At 36.5% G+C, this 17535-nt stretch overlaps 1 long non-coding RNA gene across 1 annotated transcript; it reads left to right on the top strand.

The window, feature by feature from the left end:
• The first annotated feature begins 5197 nt into the window (after positions 1-5197).
• LOC130647745 (uncharacterized) lies at positions 5198-8573 on the top strand. The gene is made up of 2 exons (XR_008982879.1): positions 5198-6599; positions 8221-8573. It is a non-coding gene; the product is annotated as an uncharacterized LOC130647745 (long non-coding RNA).
• Positions 8574-17535: the final 8962 nt, after the last annotated feature.

Here is a 17535-nt window from a genome sequence, read left to right as displayed (position 1 = left end):
TTTCCCGTAAATCCCGGGCTTGGCACGTATAGTCGAATGTATACAAAGAAAGTACCCTGTGAGTAAACTCATTTCCAGAACGATTTTTTAAATTATTTTTTCACCACTAAAGCCCATAAGACTTGTAGTTTTTAAAAATGTTTTCATTTTTGATGAGACGCTGAATAAAAGAAGTTTAATCGCCGGCAAACGAAAACCCGCGATTTCCCGTAAATCCCGGCTTGGCCCGTATAGTCAAAAGTATACAAAGAAAGTACCCACGGAGTAAACTCACTTCCCGAACGATTTTTTAAATTATTTTTTCACCACTAAAACGCATGAGACTTGTAGTTTTCAAAAATGTTTTCATTTTTGATGAGACGCTGAATAAAAGCAGTTTAATCGCCGGGAAACGAAAACCTGCGATTTCCCTAAATGCCGGACTCGGCCCATATAGTCAAAAGTATACAAAGAAAGTACCCAGGGAGTAAACTCATTTCCAGAACGATTTTTTAAATTATTTTTTCACCACTAAAACGCATAAGACTTGTAGTTTTTAAAAATGTTTTCATTTTTGATGAGACGCTGAATAAAAGAAGTTTAATCGCCGGCAAACGAAAACCCGCGATTTCCCGTAAATCCCGGGCTTGGCCCGTATAGTCAAAAGTATACAAAGAAAGTACCCAGGGAGTAAACTCATTTCCCGAACGATTTTTTAAATTACTTTTTCACCACTAAAACGCATGAGACTTGTAGTTTTTAAAAATGTTTTCATTTTTGATAAGACGCTGAATAAAAGAAGTTTAATCGCCGGCAAACGAAAACCTGCGATTTCCCGTAAATCCTGTCCTCGGCCCGTATAGTCAAAAGTATACAAAGAAAGTACCCAGGGAGTAAACTCATTTCCCGAACGATTTTTTATATTATTTTTTTTACCACTAAACGCGTGAGACTTGTAGTTTTTAAAAATGTTTTCATTTTTGATGAGACGCTGAATAAAAGAAGTTTAATCGCCGGCAAACGAAAACCCGCGATTTCCCGTAAATCCCGGCTTGGCCCGTATAGTCAAAAGTATACAAAGAAAGTACCCAGGGAGTAAACTCATTTCCCGAACGATTTTTTAAATTATTTTTTCACCACTAAAACGCATGAGACTTGTAGTTTTCAAAAATGTTTTCATTTTTGATGAGACGCTGAATAAAAGAAGTTTAATCGCCGGCAAACGAAAACCCGCGATTTCCCGTAAACCCCGGACTCGGCCCGTATAGTCAAAAGTATAAAAAGAAAGTACCCTGTGAGTAAACTCATTTCCAGAACGATTTTTTAAATTATTTTTTCACCACTAAAACGCATAAGACTTGTAGTTTTCAGAAATGTTTTCATTTTTGATGAGACGCTTAATGAAAGAAGTTTAATCGCCGGCAAACGAAAACCCGCGATTTCCCGTAAATCCCGGCTTGGCCCGTATAGTCAAAAGTATACAAAGAAAGTACCCAGTGAGTAAACTCATTTCCCGACCGATTTTTTATATTATTTTTTTACCACTAAACGCATGAGACTTGTAGTTTTCAAAAATATTTTCGTATTTGATGGGACGCTGAATAAAAGAAGTTTAATCGCCGGCAAACGAAAATCCGCGATTTCTCTAAATCCCGGACTCGGCCCGTATAGTCAAAAGTATACAAAGAAAGTACCCAGGGAGTAAACTCAGTTCCCGAACGATTTTTTAAATTAATTTTCACCACTAAAACGCATGAGACTTGTAGTTTTCAGAAATGTTTTCATTTTTGATGAGACGCTTAATGAAAGAAGTTTAATCGCCGGCAAACGAAAATCCGCGATTTCCCGTAAATCCCGAACTCGGCCCGTATAGTCAAAAGTATACAAAGAAAGTACCCAGGGAATAAACTCATTTCCCGAACGATTTTTTAAATTATTTTTTCACCACTAAAACGCATGAGACTTGTAGTTTTTAAAAATGTTTTCATTTTTGATGAGACGCTGAATAAAAGAAGGTTAATCGCCGGCAAACGAAAACCCACGATTTCCCGTAAATCCCGGTCTTGGCCCATATAGTCAAAAGTATACAAAGAAAGTACCCTGTGAGTAAACTCATTTCCAGAACGATTTTTTAAATTATTTTTTCACCACTAAAACGCAAAAGACTTGTAGTTTTCAAAAATGTTTTCATTTTTGATGAGACGCTGAATAAAAGAAGTTTAATCACCGGCAAACGAAAACCCGCGATTTCCCGTAAATCCCGGCTTGGCCCGTATAGTCAAAAGTATACAAAGAAAGTACCCAGTGAGTAAACTCATTTCCCGACCGATTTTTTATATTATTTTTTTACCACTAAACGCATGAGACTTGTAGTTTTCAAAAATATTTTCGTATTTGATGGGACGCTGAATAAAAGAAGTTTAATCGCCGGCAAACGAAAATCCGCGATTTCCCTAAATCCCGGACTCGGCCCGTATAGTCAAAAGTATACAAAGAAAGTACCCAGGGAGTAAACTCAGTTCCCGAACGATTTTTTAAATTATTTTTTCACCACTAAAACGCAAAAGACTTGTAGTTTTTAAAAATGTTTTCATTTTTGATGAGACGCTGAATAAAAGAAGTTTAATCGCCGGCAAACGAAAACCCGCGATTTCCCGTAAATCCCGGCTTGGCCTGTATAGTCAAAAGTATACAAAGAAAGTACCCAGGGAGTAAACTCATTTCCAGAACGATTTTTTAAATTATTTTTTCACCACTAAAACGCATAAGACTTGTAGTTTTCAAAAATGTTTTCATTTTTGATGAGACGCTGAATAAAAGAAGTTTAATCGCCGGCAAACGAAAACCCGCGATTTCCCGTAAATCCCGGCTTGGCCTGTATAGTCAAAAGTATACAAAGAAAGTACCCAGGGAGTAAACTCATTTCTTGAACGATTTTTTAAATTATTTTTTCACCACTAAAACGCATGAGACTTGTAGTTTTCAAAAATGTTTTCATTTTTGATGAGACGCTGAATAAAAGAAGTTTAATCGCCGGCAAACGAAAACCCGCGATTTCCCGTAAATCCCGGCTTGGCCCGTATAGTCAAAATAATACAAAGAAAGTACCCAGGGAGTAAACTCATTTCCCGAACGATTTTTTAAATTATTTTTTCACCACTAAAACGCATAAGACTTGTAGTTTTCAAGATTGTTTTCATTTTTGATGAGACGCTGAATAAAAGCAGTTTAATCGCCGGCAAACGAAAACCCGCGATTTCCCGTATATCCCGGGCTTGGCACGGATAGTCGCATGTATACAAAGAAAGTACCCTGTGAGTAAACTCAATTCCAGAACGATTTTTTAAATTATTTTTTCACCACTTAAACGCATAAGACTTGTAGTTTTTAAAAATGTTTTCATTTTTGATGAGACGCTGAATAAAAGAAGTTTAATCGCCGGCAAACAAAAACCCGCGATTTCCCGTAAATCCCGGGCTTGGCCCGTATAGTCAAAAGTATACAAAGAAAGTACCCTGTGAGTAAACTCATTTCCAGAACGATTTTTTAAATTATTTTTTCACCACTAAAACGCATAAGACTTGTAGTTTTTAAAAATGTTTTCATTTTTGATGAGACGCTGAATAAAAGAAGTTTAATCGCCGGCAAACGAAAACCCGCGATTTCCCGTAAATCCCGGGCTTGGCCCGTATAGTCGAATGTATACAAAGAAAGTACCCTGTGAGTAAACTCATTTCCAGAACGATTTTTTAATTTATTTTTTCACCACTAAAACGCATGAGACTTGTAGTTTTAAAAATGTTTTCATTTTTGATGAGACGCTGAATAAAAGAAGTTTAATCGCCGGCAAACGAAAACCCGAGATTTCCCGTAAACCCCGGGCTTGGCCCGTATAGTCAAAAGTATACAAAGAAAGTACCCTGTGAGTAAACTCATTTCCAGAACGATTTTTTAAATTATTTTTTCACCACTAAAACGCAAAAGACTTGTAGTTTTTGAAAATGTTTTCATTTTTGATGAGACGCTGAATAAAAGAAGTTTAATCGCCGGCAAACGAAAACCCGCGATTTCCCGTAAATCCCAGCTTGGCCTGTATAGTCAAAAGTATACAAAGAAAGTACCCAGGGAGTAAACTCATTTCTTGAACGATTTTTTAAATTATTTTTTCACCACTAAAACGCATGAGACTTGTAGTTTTCAAAAATGTTTTCATTTTTGATGAGACGCTGAATAAAAGAAGTTTAATCGCCGGCAAACGAAAACCCGTGATTTGCCGTAAATCCCGGGCTTGGCCCGTATAGTCAAAAGTATACAAAGAAAGTACCCTGTGAGTAAACTCATTTCCAGAACGATTTTTTAAATTATTTTTTCACCACTAAAACGCATAAGACTTGTAGTTTTTAAAAATGTTTTCATTTTTGATGAGACGCTGAATAAAAGAAGTTTAATCGCCGGCAAACGAAAACCCGCGATTTCCCGTAAATCCCGGCTTGGCCTGTATAGTCAAAAGTATACAAAGAAAGTACCCAGGGAGTAAACTCATTTCCAGAACGATTTTTTAAATTATTTTTTCACCACTAAAACGCATAAGACTTGTAGTTTTCAAAAATGTTTTCATTTTTGATGAGACGCTGAATAAAAGAAGTTTAATCACCGGCAAACGAAAACCCGCGATTTCCTTAAATCCCGGCTTGGCCCGTATAGTCAAAAGTATACAAAGAAAGTACCCAGTGAGTAAACTCATTTCCCGACCGATTTTTTATATTATTTTTTTACCACTAAACGCATGAGACTTGTAGTTTTCAAAAATATTTTCGTATTTGATGGGACGCTGAATAAAAGAAGTTTAATCGCCGGAAAACGAAAATCCGCGATTTCCCTAAATCCCGGACTCGGCCCGTATAGTCAAAAGTATACAAAGAAAGTACCCAGGGAGTAAACTCAGTTCCCGAACGATTTTTTAAATTAATTTTCACCACTAAAACGCATGAGACTTGTAGTTTTCAGAAATGTTTTCATTTTTGATGAGACGCTTAATGAAAGAAGTTTAATCGCCGGCAAACGAAAATCCCCGATTTCCCGTAAATCCCGAACTCGGCCCGTATAGTCAAAAGTATACAAAGAAAGTACCCAGGGAATAAACTCATTTCCCGAACGATTTTTTAAATTATTTTTTCACCACTAAAACGCATGAGACTTGTAGTTTTTAAAAATGTTTTCATTTTTGATGAGACGCTGAATAAAAGAAGGTTAATCGCCGGCAAACGAAAACCCGCGATTTCCCGTAAATCCCGGGCTTGGCCCATATAGTCAAAAGTATACAAAGAAAGTACCCTGTGAGTAAACTCATTTCCAGAACGATTTATTAAATTATTTTTTCACCACTAAAACGCAAAAGACTTGTAGTTTTTAAAAATGTTTTCATTTTTGATGAGACGCTGAATAAAAGAAGTTTAATCGCCGGCAAACGAAAACCCGCGATTTCCCGTAAATCCCGGCTTGGCCTGTATAGTCAAAAGTATACAAAGAAAGTACCCAGGGAGTAAACTCATTTCCAGAACGATTTTTTAAATTATTTTTTCACCACTAAAACGCATAAGACTTGTAGTTTTCAAAAATGTTTTCATTTTTGATGAGACGCTGAATAAAAGAAGTTTAATCGCCGGCAAACGAAAACCCGCGATTTCCCGTAAATCCCGGCTTGGCCTGTATAGTCAAAAGTATACAAAGAAAGTACCCAGGGAGTAAACTCATTTCTTGAACGATTTTTTAAATTATTTTTTCACCACTAAAACGCATGAGACTTGTAGTTTTCAAAAATGTTTTCATTTTTGATGAGACGCTGAATAAAAGAAGTTTAATCGCCGGCAAACGAAAACCCGCGATTTCCCGTAAATCCCGGGCTTGGCCCGTATAGTCAAAAGTATACAAAGAAAGTACCCTGTGAGTAAACTCATTTCCAGAACGATTTTTTAAATTATTTTTTCACCACTAAAACGCATAAGACTTGTAGTTTTTAAAAATGTTTTCATTTTTGATGAGACGCTGAATAAAAGAAGTTTAATCGCCGGCAAACGAAAACCCGCGATTTCCCGTAAATCCCGGCTTGGCCCGTATAGTCAAAATAATACAAAGAAAGTACCCAGGGAGTAAACTCATTTCCCGAACGATTTTTTAAATTATTTTTTCACCACTAAAACGCATAAGACTTGTAGTTTTCAAGATTGTTTTCATTTTTGATGAGACGCTGAATAAAAGCAGTTTAATCGCCGGCAAACGAAAACCCGCGATTTCCCGTATATCCCGGGCTTGGCACGGATAGTCGCATGTATACAAAGAAAGTACCCTGTGAGTAAACTCAATTCCAGAACGATTTTTTAAATTATTTTTTCACCACTTAAACGCATAAGACTTGTAGTTTTTAAAAATGTTTTCATTTTTGATGAGACGCTTAATAAAAGAGGTTTATTTGCCGGCAAACGAAATCCCGCGATTTCCCGTAAATCCCGGGCTTGGCCCGTATAGTCGAATGTATACAAAGAAAGTACCCAGGAAGTAAACTCATTTCCCGAACGATTTTTTAAATTTTTTTTTCACCACTAAAACGCATGAGACTTTTAGTTTTCAGCAATGTTTTCATTTTTGATGAGACGCTTAATGAAAGAGGTTTAATCGCCGGCAAACGAAAACCCGCGATTTCCCGTAAATCCCGGGCTTGGCCCGTATAGTCGAATGTATACAAAGAAAGTACCCTGTGAGTAAACTCATTTCCAGAACGATTTTTTAATTTATTTTTTCACCACTAAAACGCATGAGACTTGTAGTTTTAAAAATGTTTTCATTTTTGATGAGACGCTGAATAAAAGAAGTTTAATCGCCGGCAAACGAAAACCCGAGATTTCCCGTAAACCCCGGGCTTGGCCCGTATAGTCAAAAGTATACAAAGAAAGTACCCTGTGAGTAAACTCATTTCCAGAACGATTTTTTAAATTATTTTTTCACCACTAAAACGCAAAAGACTTGTAGTTTTTGAAAATGTTTTCATTTTTGATGAGACGCTGAATAAAAGAAGTTTAATCGCCGGCAAACGAAAACCCGCGATTTCCCGTAAATCCCAGCTTGGCCTGTATAGTCAAAAGTATACAAAGAAAGTACCCAGGGAGTAAACTCATTTCTTGAACGATTTTTTAAATTATTTTTTTACCACTAAAACGCATGAGACTTGTAGTTTTCAAAAATGTTTTCATTTTTGATGAGACGCTGAATAAAAGAAGTTTAATCGCCGGCAAACGAAAACCCGTGATTTCCCGTAAATCCCGGGCTTGGCCCGTATAGTCAAAAGTATAAAAAGAAAGTACCCTGTGAGTAAACTCATTTCCAGAACGATTTTTTAAATTATTTTTTCACCACTAAAACGCATAAGACTTGTAGTTTTTAAAAATGTTTTCATTTTTGATGAGACGCTGAATAAAAGAAGTTTAATCGCCGGCAAACGAAAACCCGCGATTTCCCGTAAACCCCGGGCTTGGCCCGTATAGTCAAAAGTATACAAAGAAAGTACCCTGTGAGTAAACTCATTTCCAGAACGATTTTTTAAATTATTTTTTCACCACTAAAACGCAAAAGACTTGTAGTTTTTGAAAATGTTTTCATTTTTGATGAGACGCTGAATAAAAGAAGTTTAATCGCCGGCAAACGAAAACCCGCGATTTCCCGTAAATCCCAGCTTGGCCTGTATAGTCAAAAGTATACAAAGAAAGTACCCAGGGAGTAAACTCATTTCTTGAACGATTTTTTAAATTATTTTTTTACCACTAAAACGCATGAGACTTGTAGTTTTCAAAAATGTTTTCATTTTTGATGAGACGCTGAATAAAAGAAGTTTAATCGCCGGCAAACGAAAACCCGTGATTTCCCGTAAATCCCGGGCTTGGCCCGTATAGTCAAAAGTATACAAAGAAAGTACCCTGTGAGTAAACTCATTTCCAGAACGATTTTTTAAATTATTTTTTCACCACTAAAACGCATAAGACTTGTAGTTTTTAAAAATGTTTTCATTTTTGATGAGACGCTGAATGAAAGAAGTTTAATCGCCGGCTAACGAAAACCCGCGATTTCCCGTAAATCCCGGCTTGGCCCGTATAGTCAAAAGTATACAAAGAAAGTACCCAGGGAGTAAAGTCATTTCCCGAACGATTTTTTAAATTATTTTTTCACCACTAAAACACATGAGACTTGTAGTTTTCAAAAATGTTTTCATTTTTGATGAGACGCTGAATAAAAGAAGTTTAATCGCCGGCAAACGAAAACCCGCGATTTCCCGTAAACCCCGGACTCGGCCCGTATAGTCAAAAGTATACAAAGAAAGTACCCTGTGAGTAAACTCATTTCCAGAACGATTTTTTAAATTATTTTTTCACCACTAAAACGCATAAGACTTGTAGTTTTTAAAAATGTTTTCATTTTTGATGAGACGCTGAATAAAAGAAGTTTAATCACCGGCAAACGAAAACCCGCGATTTCCCGTAAATCCCGGCTTGGCCCGTATAGTCAAAAGTATACAAAGAAAGTACCCAGGGAGTAAACTCATTTCCTGAACGATTTTTTAAATTATTTTTTCACCACTAAAACGCATGAGACTTGTAGTTCTCAAAAATGTTTTCATTTTTGATGAGACGCTGAATAAAAGAGGTTTAATCGCCGGCAAACGAAAACCCGCGATTTCCCGTAAATCCCGGGCTTGGCACGTATAGTCGAATGTATACAAAGAAAGTACCCTGTGAGTAAACTCATTTCCAGAACGATTTTTTAAATTATTTTTTCACCACTAAAGCCCATAAGACTTGTAGTTTTTAAAAATGTTTTCATTTTTGATGAGACGCTGAATAAAAGAAGTTTAATCGCCGGCAAACGAAAACCCGCGATTTCCCGTAAATCCCGGCTTGGCCCGTATAGTCAAAAGTATACAAAGAAAGTACCCACGGAGTAAACTCACTTCCCGAACGATTTTTTAAATTATTTTTTCACCACTAAAACGCATGAGACTTGTAGTTTTCAAAAATGTTTTCATTTTTGATGAGACGCTGAATAAAAGCAGTTTAATCGCCGGGAAACGAAAACCTGCGATTTCCCTAAATGCCGGACTCGGCCCGTATAGTCAAAAGTATACAAAGAAAGTACCCAGGGAGTAAACTCATTTCCAGAACGATTTTTTAAATTATTTTTTCACCACTAAAACGCATAAGACTTGTAGTTTTTAAAAATGTTTTCATTTTTGATGAGACGCTGAATAAAAGAAGTTTAATCGCCGGCAAACGAAAACCCGCGATTTCCCGTAAATCCCGGGCTTGGCACGTATAGTCGAATGTATACAAAGAAAGTACCCTGTGAGTAAACTCATTTCCAGAACGATTTTTTAAATTATTTTTTCACCACTAAAGCCCATAAGACTTGTAGTTTTTAAAAATGTTTTCATTTTTGATGAGACGCTGAATAAAAGAAGTTTAATCGCCGGCAAACGAAAACCTGCGATTTCCCGTAAATCCCGGCTTGGCCCGTATAGTCAAAAGTATACAAAGAAAGTACCCACGGAGTAAACTCACATCCCGAACGATTTTTTAAATTATTTTTTCACCACTAAAACGCATGAGACTTGTAGTTTTCAAAAATGTTTTCATTTTTGATGAGACGCTGAATAAAAGCAGTTTAATCGCCGGGAAACGAAAACCTGCGATTTCCCTAAATGCCGGACTCGGCCCGTATAGTCAAAAGTATACAAAGAAAGTACCCAGGGAGTAAACTCATTTCAAGAACGATTTTTTAAATTATTTTTTCACCACTAAAACGCATAAGACTTGTAGTTTTTAAAAATGTTTTCATTTTTGATAAGACGCTGAATAAAAGAAGTTTAATCGCCGGCAAACGAAAACCTGCGATTTCCCGTAAATCCTTGCCTCGGCCCGTATAGTCAAAAGTATACAAAGAAAGTACCCAGGGAGTAAACTCATTTCCCGAACGATTTTTTATATTATTTTTTTTACCACTAAACGCGTGAGACTTGTAGTTTTCAAAAATATTTTCATATTTGATGGGACGCTGAATAAAAGAAGTTTAATCGCCGGCAAACGAAAATCCGCGATTTCCCGTAAATCCCGGGCTTGGCCCGTATAGTCAAAAGTATACAAAGAAAGTACCCTGTGAGTAAACTCATTTCCAGAACGAGTTTTTAAATTATTTTTTCACCACTAAAACGCAAAAGACTTGTAGTTTTTAAAAATATTTTCATTTTTGATGAGACGCTGAATAAAAGAAGTTTAATCGCCGGCAAACGAAAACCCGCGATTTCCCGTAAATCCCGGCTTGGCCTGTATAGTCAAAAGTATACAAAGAAAGTACCCAGGGAGTAAACTCATTTCTTGAACGATTTTTTAAATTATTTTTTCACCACTAAAACGCATGAGACTTGTAGTTTTCAAAAATGTTTTCATTTTTGATGAGACGCTGAATAAAAGAAGTTTAATCGCCGGCAAACGAAAACCCGAGATTTCCCGTAAACCCCGGGCTTGGCCCGTATAGTCAAAAGTATACAAAGAAAGTACCCTGTGAGTAAACTCATTTCCAGAACGATTTTTTAAATTATTTTTTCACCACTAAAACGCAAAAGACTTGTAGTTTTTGAAAATGTTTTCATTTTTGATGAGACGCTGAATAAAAGAAGTTTAATCGCCGGCAAACGAAAACCCGCGATTTCCCGTAAATCCCAGCTTGGCCTGTATAGTCAAAAGTATACAAAGAAAGTACCCAGGGAGTAAACTCATTTCTTGAACGATTTTTTAAATTATTTTTTTACCACTAAAACGCATGAGACTTGTAGTTTTCAAAAATGTTTTCATTTTTGATGAGACGCTGAATAAAAGAAGTTTAATCGCCGGCAAACGAAAACCCGTGATTTCCCGTAAATCCCGGGCTTGGCCCGTATAGTCAAAAGTATAAAAAGAAAGTACCCTGTGAGTAAACTCATTTCCAGAACGATTTTTTAAATTATTTTTTCACCACTAAAACGCATAAGACTTGTAGTTTTTAAAAATGTTTTCATTTTTGATGAGACGCTGAATAAAAGAAGTTTAATCGCCGGCAAACGAAAACCCGCGATTTCCCGTAAACCCCGGGCTTGGCCCGTATAGTCAAAAGTATACAAAGAAAGTACCCTGTGAGTAAACTCATTTCCAGAACGATTTTTTAAATTATTTTTTCACCACTAAAACGCAAAAGACTTGTAGTTTTTGAAAATGTTTTCATTTTTGATGAGACGCTGAATAAAAGAAGTTTAATCGCCGGCAAACGAAAACCCGCGATTTCCCGTAAATCCCAGCTTGGCCTGTATAGTCAAAAGTATACAAAGAAAGTACCCAGGGAGTAAACTCATTTCTTGAACGATTTTTTAAATTATTTTTTTACCACTAAAACGCATGAGACTTGTAGTTTTCAAAAATGTTTTCATTTTTGATGAGACGCTGAATAAAAGAAGTTTAATCGCCGGCAAACGAAAACCCGTGATTTCCCGTAAATCCCGGGCTTGGTCCGTATAGTCAAAAGTATACAAAGAAAGTACCCTGTGAGTAAACTCATTTCCAGAACGATTTTTTAAATTATTTTTTCACCACTAAAACGCATAAGACTTGTAGTTTTTAAAAATGTTTTCATTTTTGATGAGACGCTGAATAAAAGAAGTTTAATCACCGGCAAACGAAAACCCGCGATTTCCCGTAAATCCCGGCTTGGCCCGTATAGTCAAAAGTATACAAAGAAAGTACCCAGGGAGTAAACTCATTTCCTGAACGATTTTTTAAATTATTTTTTCACCACTAAAACGCAAGAGACTTGTAGTTCTCAAAAATGTTTTCATTTTTGATGAGACGCTGAATAAAAGAAGTTTAATCGCCGGCAAACGAAAACCCGCGATTTCCCGTAAATCCCGGGCTTGGCACGTATAGTCGAATGTATACAAAGAAAGTACCCTGTGAGTAAACTCATTTCCAGAACGATTTTTTAAATTATTTTTTCACCACTAAAGCCCATAAGACTTGTAGTTTTTAAAAATGTTTTCATTTTTGATGAGACGCTGAATAAAAGAAGTTTAATCGCCGGCAAACGAAAACCCGCGATTTCCCGTAAATCCCGGCTTGGCCCGTATAGTCAAAAGTATACAAAGAAAGTACCCACGGAGTAAACTCACTTCCCGAACGATTTTTTAAATTCTTTTTTCACCACTAAAACGCATGAGACTTGTAGTTTTCAAAAATGTTTTCATTTTTGATGAGACGCTGAATAAAAGCAGTTTAATCGCCGGGAAACGAAAACCTGCGATTTCCCTAAATGCCGGACTCGGCCCGTATAGTCAAAAGTATACAAAGAAAGTACCCAGGGAGTAAACTCATTTCCAGAACGATTTTTTAAATTATTTTTTCACCACTAAAACGCATAAGACTTGTAGTTTTTAAAAATGTTTTCATTTTTGATGAGACGCTGAATAAAAGAAGTTTAATCGCCGGCAAACGAAAACCCGCGATTTCCCGTAAATCCCGGGCTTGGCACGTATAGTCGAATGTATACAAAGAAAGTACCCTGTGAGTAAACTCATTTCCAGAACGATTTTTTAAATTATTTTTTCACCACTAAAGCCCATAAGACTTGTAGTTTTTAAAAATGTTTTCATTTTTGATGAGACGCTGAATAAAAGAAGTTTAATCGCCGGCAAACGAAAACCTGCGATTTCCCGTAAATCCCGGCTTGGCCCGTATAGTCAAAAGTATACAAAGAAAGTACCCACGGAGTAAACTCACATCCCGAACGATTTTTTAAATTATTTTTTCACCACTAAAACGCATGAGACTTGTAGTTCTCAAAAATGTTTTCATTTTTGATGAGACGCTGAATAAAAGAAGTTTAATCGCCGGCAAACGAAAACCCGCGATTTCCCGTAAATCCCGGGCTTGGCACGTATAGTCGAATGTATACAAAGAAAGTACCCTGTGAGTAAACTCATTTCCAGAACGATTTTTTAAATTATTTTTTCACCACTAAAGCCCATAAGACTTGTAGTTTTTAAAAATGTTTTCATTTTTGATGAGACGCTGAATAAAAGAAGTTTAATCGCCGGCAAACGAAAACCCGCGATTTCCCGTAAATCCCGGCTTGGCCCGTATAGTCAAAAGTATACAAAGAAAGTACCCACGGAGTAAACTCACTTCCCGAACGATTTTTTAAATTCTTTTTTCACCACTAAAACGCATGAGACTTGTAGTTTTCAAAAATGTTTTCATTTTTGATGAGACGCTGAATAAAAGCAGTTTAATCGCCGGGAAACGAAAACCTGCGATTTCCCTAAATGCCGGACTCGGCCCGTATAGTCAAAAGTATACAAAGAAAGTACCCAGGGAGTAAACTCATTTCCAGAACGATTTTTTAAATTATTTTTTCACCACTAAAACGCATAAGACTTGTAGTTTTTAAAAATGTTTTCATTTTTGATGAGACGCTGAATAAAAGAAGTTTAATCGCCGGCAAACGAAAACCCGCGATTTCCCGTAAATCCCGGGCTTGGCACGTATAGTCGAATGTATACAAAGAAAGTACCCTGTGAGTAAACTCATTTCCAGAACGATTTTTTAAATTATTTTTTCACCACTAAAGCCCATAAGACTTGTAGTTTTTAAAAATGTTTTCATTTTTGATGAGACGCTGAATAAAAGAAGTTTAATCGCCGGCAAACGAAAACCTGCGATTTCCCGTAAATCCCGGCTTGGCCCGTATAGTCAAAAGTATACAAAGAAAGTACCCACGGAGTAAACTCACATCCCGAACGATTTTTTAAATTATTTTTTCACCACTAAAACGCATGAGACTTGTAGTTTTCAAAAATGTTTTCATTTTTGATGAGACGCTGAATAAAAGCAGTTTAATCGCCGGGAAACGAAAACCTGCGATTTCCCTAAATGCCGGACTCGGCCCGTATAGTCAAAAGTATACAAAGAAAGTACCCAGGGAGTAAACTCATTTCAAGAACGATTTTTTAAATTATATTTTCACCACTAAAACGCATAAGACTTGTAGTTTTTAAAAATGTTTTCATTTTTGATAAGACGCTGAATAAAAGAAGTTTAATCGCCGGCAAACGAAAACCTGCGATTTCCCGTAAATCCTGGCCTCGGCCCGTATAGTCAAAAGTATACAAAGAAAGTACCCAGGGAGTAAACTCATTTCCCGAACGATTTTTTATATTATTTTTTTTACCACTAAACGCGTGAGACTTGTAGTTTTCAAAAATATTTTCATATTTGATGGGACGCTGAATAAAAGAAGTTTAATCGCCGGCAAACGAAAATCCGCGATTTCCCGTAAATCCCGGGCTTGGCCCGTATAGTCAAAAGTATACAAAGAAAGTACCCTGTGAGTAAACTCATTTCCAGAACGAGTTTTTAAATTATTTTTTCACCACTAAAACGCAAAAGACTTGTAGTTTTTAAAAATATTTTCATTTTTGATGAGACGCTGAATAAAAGAAGTTTAATCGCCGGCAAACGAAAACCCGCGATTTCCCGTAAATCCCGGCTTGGCCTGTATAGTCAAAAGTATACAAAGAAAGTACCCAGGGAGTAAACTCATTTCTTGAACGATTTTTTAAATTATTTTTTCACCACTAAAACGCATGAGACTTGTAGTTTTCAAAAATGTTTTCATTTTTGATGAGACGCTGAATAAAAGAAGTTTAATCGCCGGCAAACGAAAACCCGCGATTTCCCGTAAATCCCGGGCTTGGCCCGTATAGTCAAAAGTATACAAAGAAAGTACCCTGTGAGTAAACTCATTTCCAGAACGATTTTTTAAATTATTTTTTCACCACTAAAACGCATAAGACTTGTAGTTTTTAAAAATGTTTTCATTTTTGATGAGACGCTGAATAAAAGAAGTTTAATCGCCGGCAAACGAAAACCCGCGATTTCCCGTAAATCCCGGCTTGGCCCGTATAGTCAAAAGTATACAAAGAAAGTACCCAGGGAGTAAACTCATTTCCCGAACGATTTTTTAAATTATTTTTTCACCACTAAAACGCATGAGACTTGTAGTTTTCAAAAATGTTTTCATTTTTGATGAGACGCTGAATAAAAGAAGTTTAATCGCTGGCAAACGAAAACCTGCGATTTCCCGTAAACCCCGGACTCGGCCCGTATAGTCAAAAGTATAAAAAGAAAGTACCCTGTGAGTAAACTCATTTCCAGAACGATTTTTTAAATTATTTTTTCACCACTAAAACGCATAAGAATTGTAGTTTTCAAAAATGTTTTCATTTTTGATGAGACGCTGAATAAAAGAAGTTTAATCACCGGCAAACGAAAACCCGCGATTTCCCGTAAATCCCGGCTTGGCCCGTATAGTCAAAAGTATACAAAGAAAGTACCCAGGGAGTAAACTCATTTCCCGAACGATTTTTTATATTATTTTTTTACCACTAAATGCATGAGACTTGTAGTTTTCAAAAATATTTTCGTATTTGATGGGACGCTGAATAAAAGAAGTTTAATCGCCGGCAAACGAAAATCCGCGATTTCCCTAAATCCCGGACTCGGCCCGTATAGTCAAAAGTATACAAAGAAAGTACCCAGGGAGTAAACTCAGTTCCAGAACGATTTTTTAAATTAATTTTCACCACTAAAACGCATGAGACTTGTAGTTTTCAGAAATGTTTTCATTTTTGATGAGACGCTTAATGAAAGAAGTTTAATCGCCGGCAAACGAAAATCCGCGATGTCCCGTAAAACCCGAACTCGGCCCGTATAGTCAAAAGTATACAAAGAAAGTACCCAGGGAATAAACTCATTTCCCGAACGATTTTTTAAATTATTTTTTCACCACTAAAACGCATGAGACTTGTAGTTTTTAAAAATGTTTTCATTTTTGATGAGACGCTGAATAAAAGAAGTTTAATCGCCGGCAAACGAAAACCCGCGATTTCCCGTAAATCCCGGGCTTGGCCCGTATAGTCAAAAGTATACAAAGAAAGTACCCAGGGAGTAAACTCATTTCCCGAACGATTTTTTAAATTACTTTTTCACCACTAAAACGCATGAGACTTGTAGTTTTTAAAAACGTTTTCATTTTTGATGAGACGCTGAATAAAAGAAGTTTAATCGCCGGCAAACGAAAACCTGCGATTTCCCGTAAATCCTGGCCTCGGCCCGTATAGTCAAAAGTATACAAAGAAAGTACCCAGGGAGTAAACTCATTTCCCGAACGATTTTTTATATTATTTTTTTTACCACTAAACGCGTGAGACTTGTAGTTTTCAAAAATATTTTCATATTTGATGGGACGCTGAATAAAAGAAGTTTAATCGCCGGCAAACGAAAATCCGCGATTTCCCGTAAATCCCGGGCTTGGCCCGTATAGTCAAAAGTATACAAAGAAAGTACCCTGTGAGTAAACTCATTTCCAGAACGATTTTTTAAATTATTTTTTCACCACTAAAACGCAAAAGACTTGTAGTTTTTAAAAATGTTTTCATTTTTGATGAGACGCTGAATAAAAGAAGTTTAATCGCCGGCAAACGAAAACCCGCGATTTCCCGTAAATCCCGGCTTGGCCTGTATAGTCAAAAGTATACAAAGAAAGTACCCAGGGAGTAAACTCATTTCTTGAACGATTTTTTAAATTATTTTTTCACCACTAAAACGCATGAGACTTGTAGTTTTCAAAAATGTTTTCATTTTTGATGAGACGCTGAATAAAAGAAGTTTAATCGCCGGCAAACGAAAACCCGCGATTTCCCGTAAATCCCGGGCTTGGCCCGTATAGTCAAAAGTATACAAAGAAAGTACCCTGTGAGTAAACTCATTTCCAGAACGATTTTTTAAATTATTTTTTCACCACTAAAACGCATAAGACTTGTAGTTTTTAAAAATGTTTTCATTTTTGATGAGACGCTGAATAAAAGAAGTTTAATCGCTGGCAAACGAAAACCCGCGATTTCCCGTAAATCTGGGCTTGGCCCGTATAGTCAAAATAATACAAAGAAAGTACCCAGGGAGTAAACTCATTTCCCGAACGATTTTTTAAATTATTTTTTCACCACTAAAACGCATGAGACTTGTAGTTTTCAAAAATGTTTTCATTTTTGATGAGACGCTGAATAAAGGAAGTTTAATCGCCGGCAAACGAAAACCCGCGATTTCCCGTAAACCCCGGACTCGGCCCGTATAGTCAAAAGTATAAAAAGAAAGTAACCTGTGAGTAAACTCATTTCCAGAACGATTTTTTAAATTATTTTTTCACCACTAAAACGCATAAGACTTGTAGTTTTTAAAAATGTTTTCATTTTTGATGAGACGCTGAATAAAAGAAGTTTAATCACCGGCAAACGAAAACCCGCGATTTCCCGTAAATCCCGGCTTGGCCCGTATAGTCAAAAGTATACAAAGAAAGTACCCAGGGAGTAAACTCATTTCCCGAACGATTTTTTATATTATTTTTTTACCACTAAACGCATGAGACTTGTAGTTT

The sequence above is a fragment of the Hydractinia symbiolongicarpus genome, chromosome 6, assembly GCF_029227915.1.
Source record: "Hydractinia symbiolongicarpus strain clone_291-10 chromosome 6, HSymV2.1, whole genome shotgun sequence".
NCBI classification, from domain to species: Eukaryota; Metazoa; Cnidaria; class Hydrozoa; order Anthoathecata; family Hydractiniidae; genus Hydractinia; species Hydractinia symbiolongicarpus.
The sequence above is the reverse complement of the archived record's forward strand: the minus strand, read 5'-3'. Positions and strand labels throughout refer to the sequence as shown.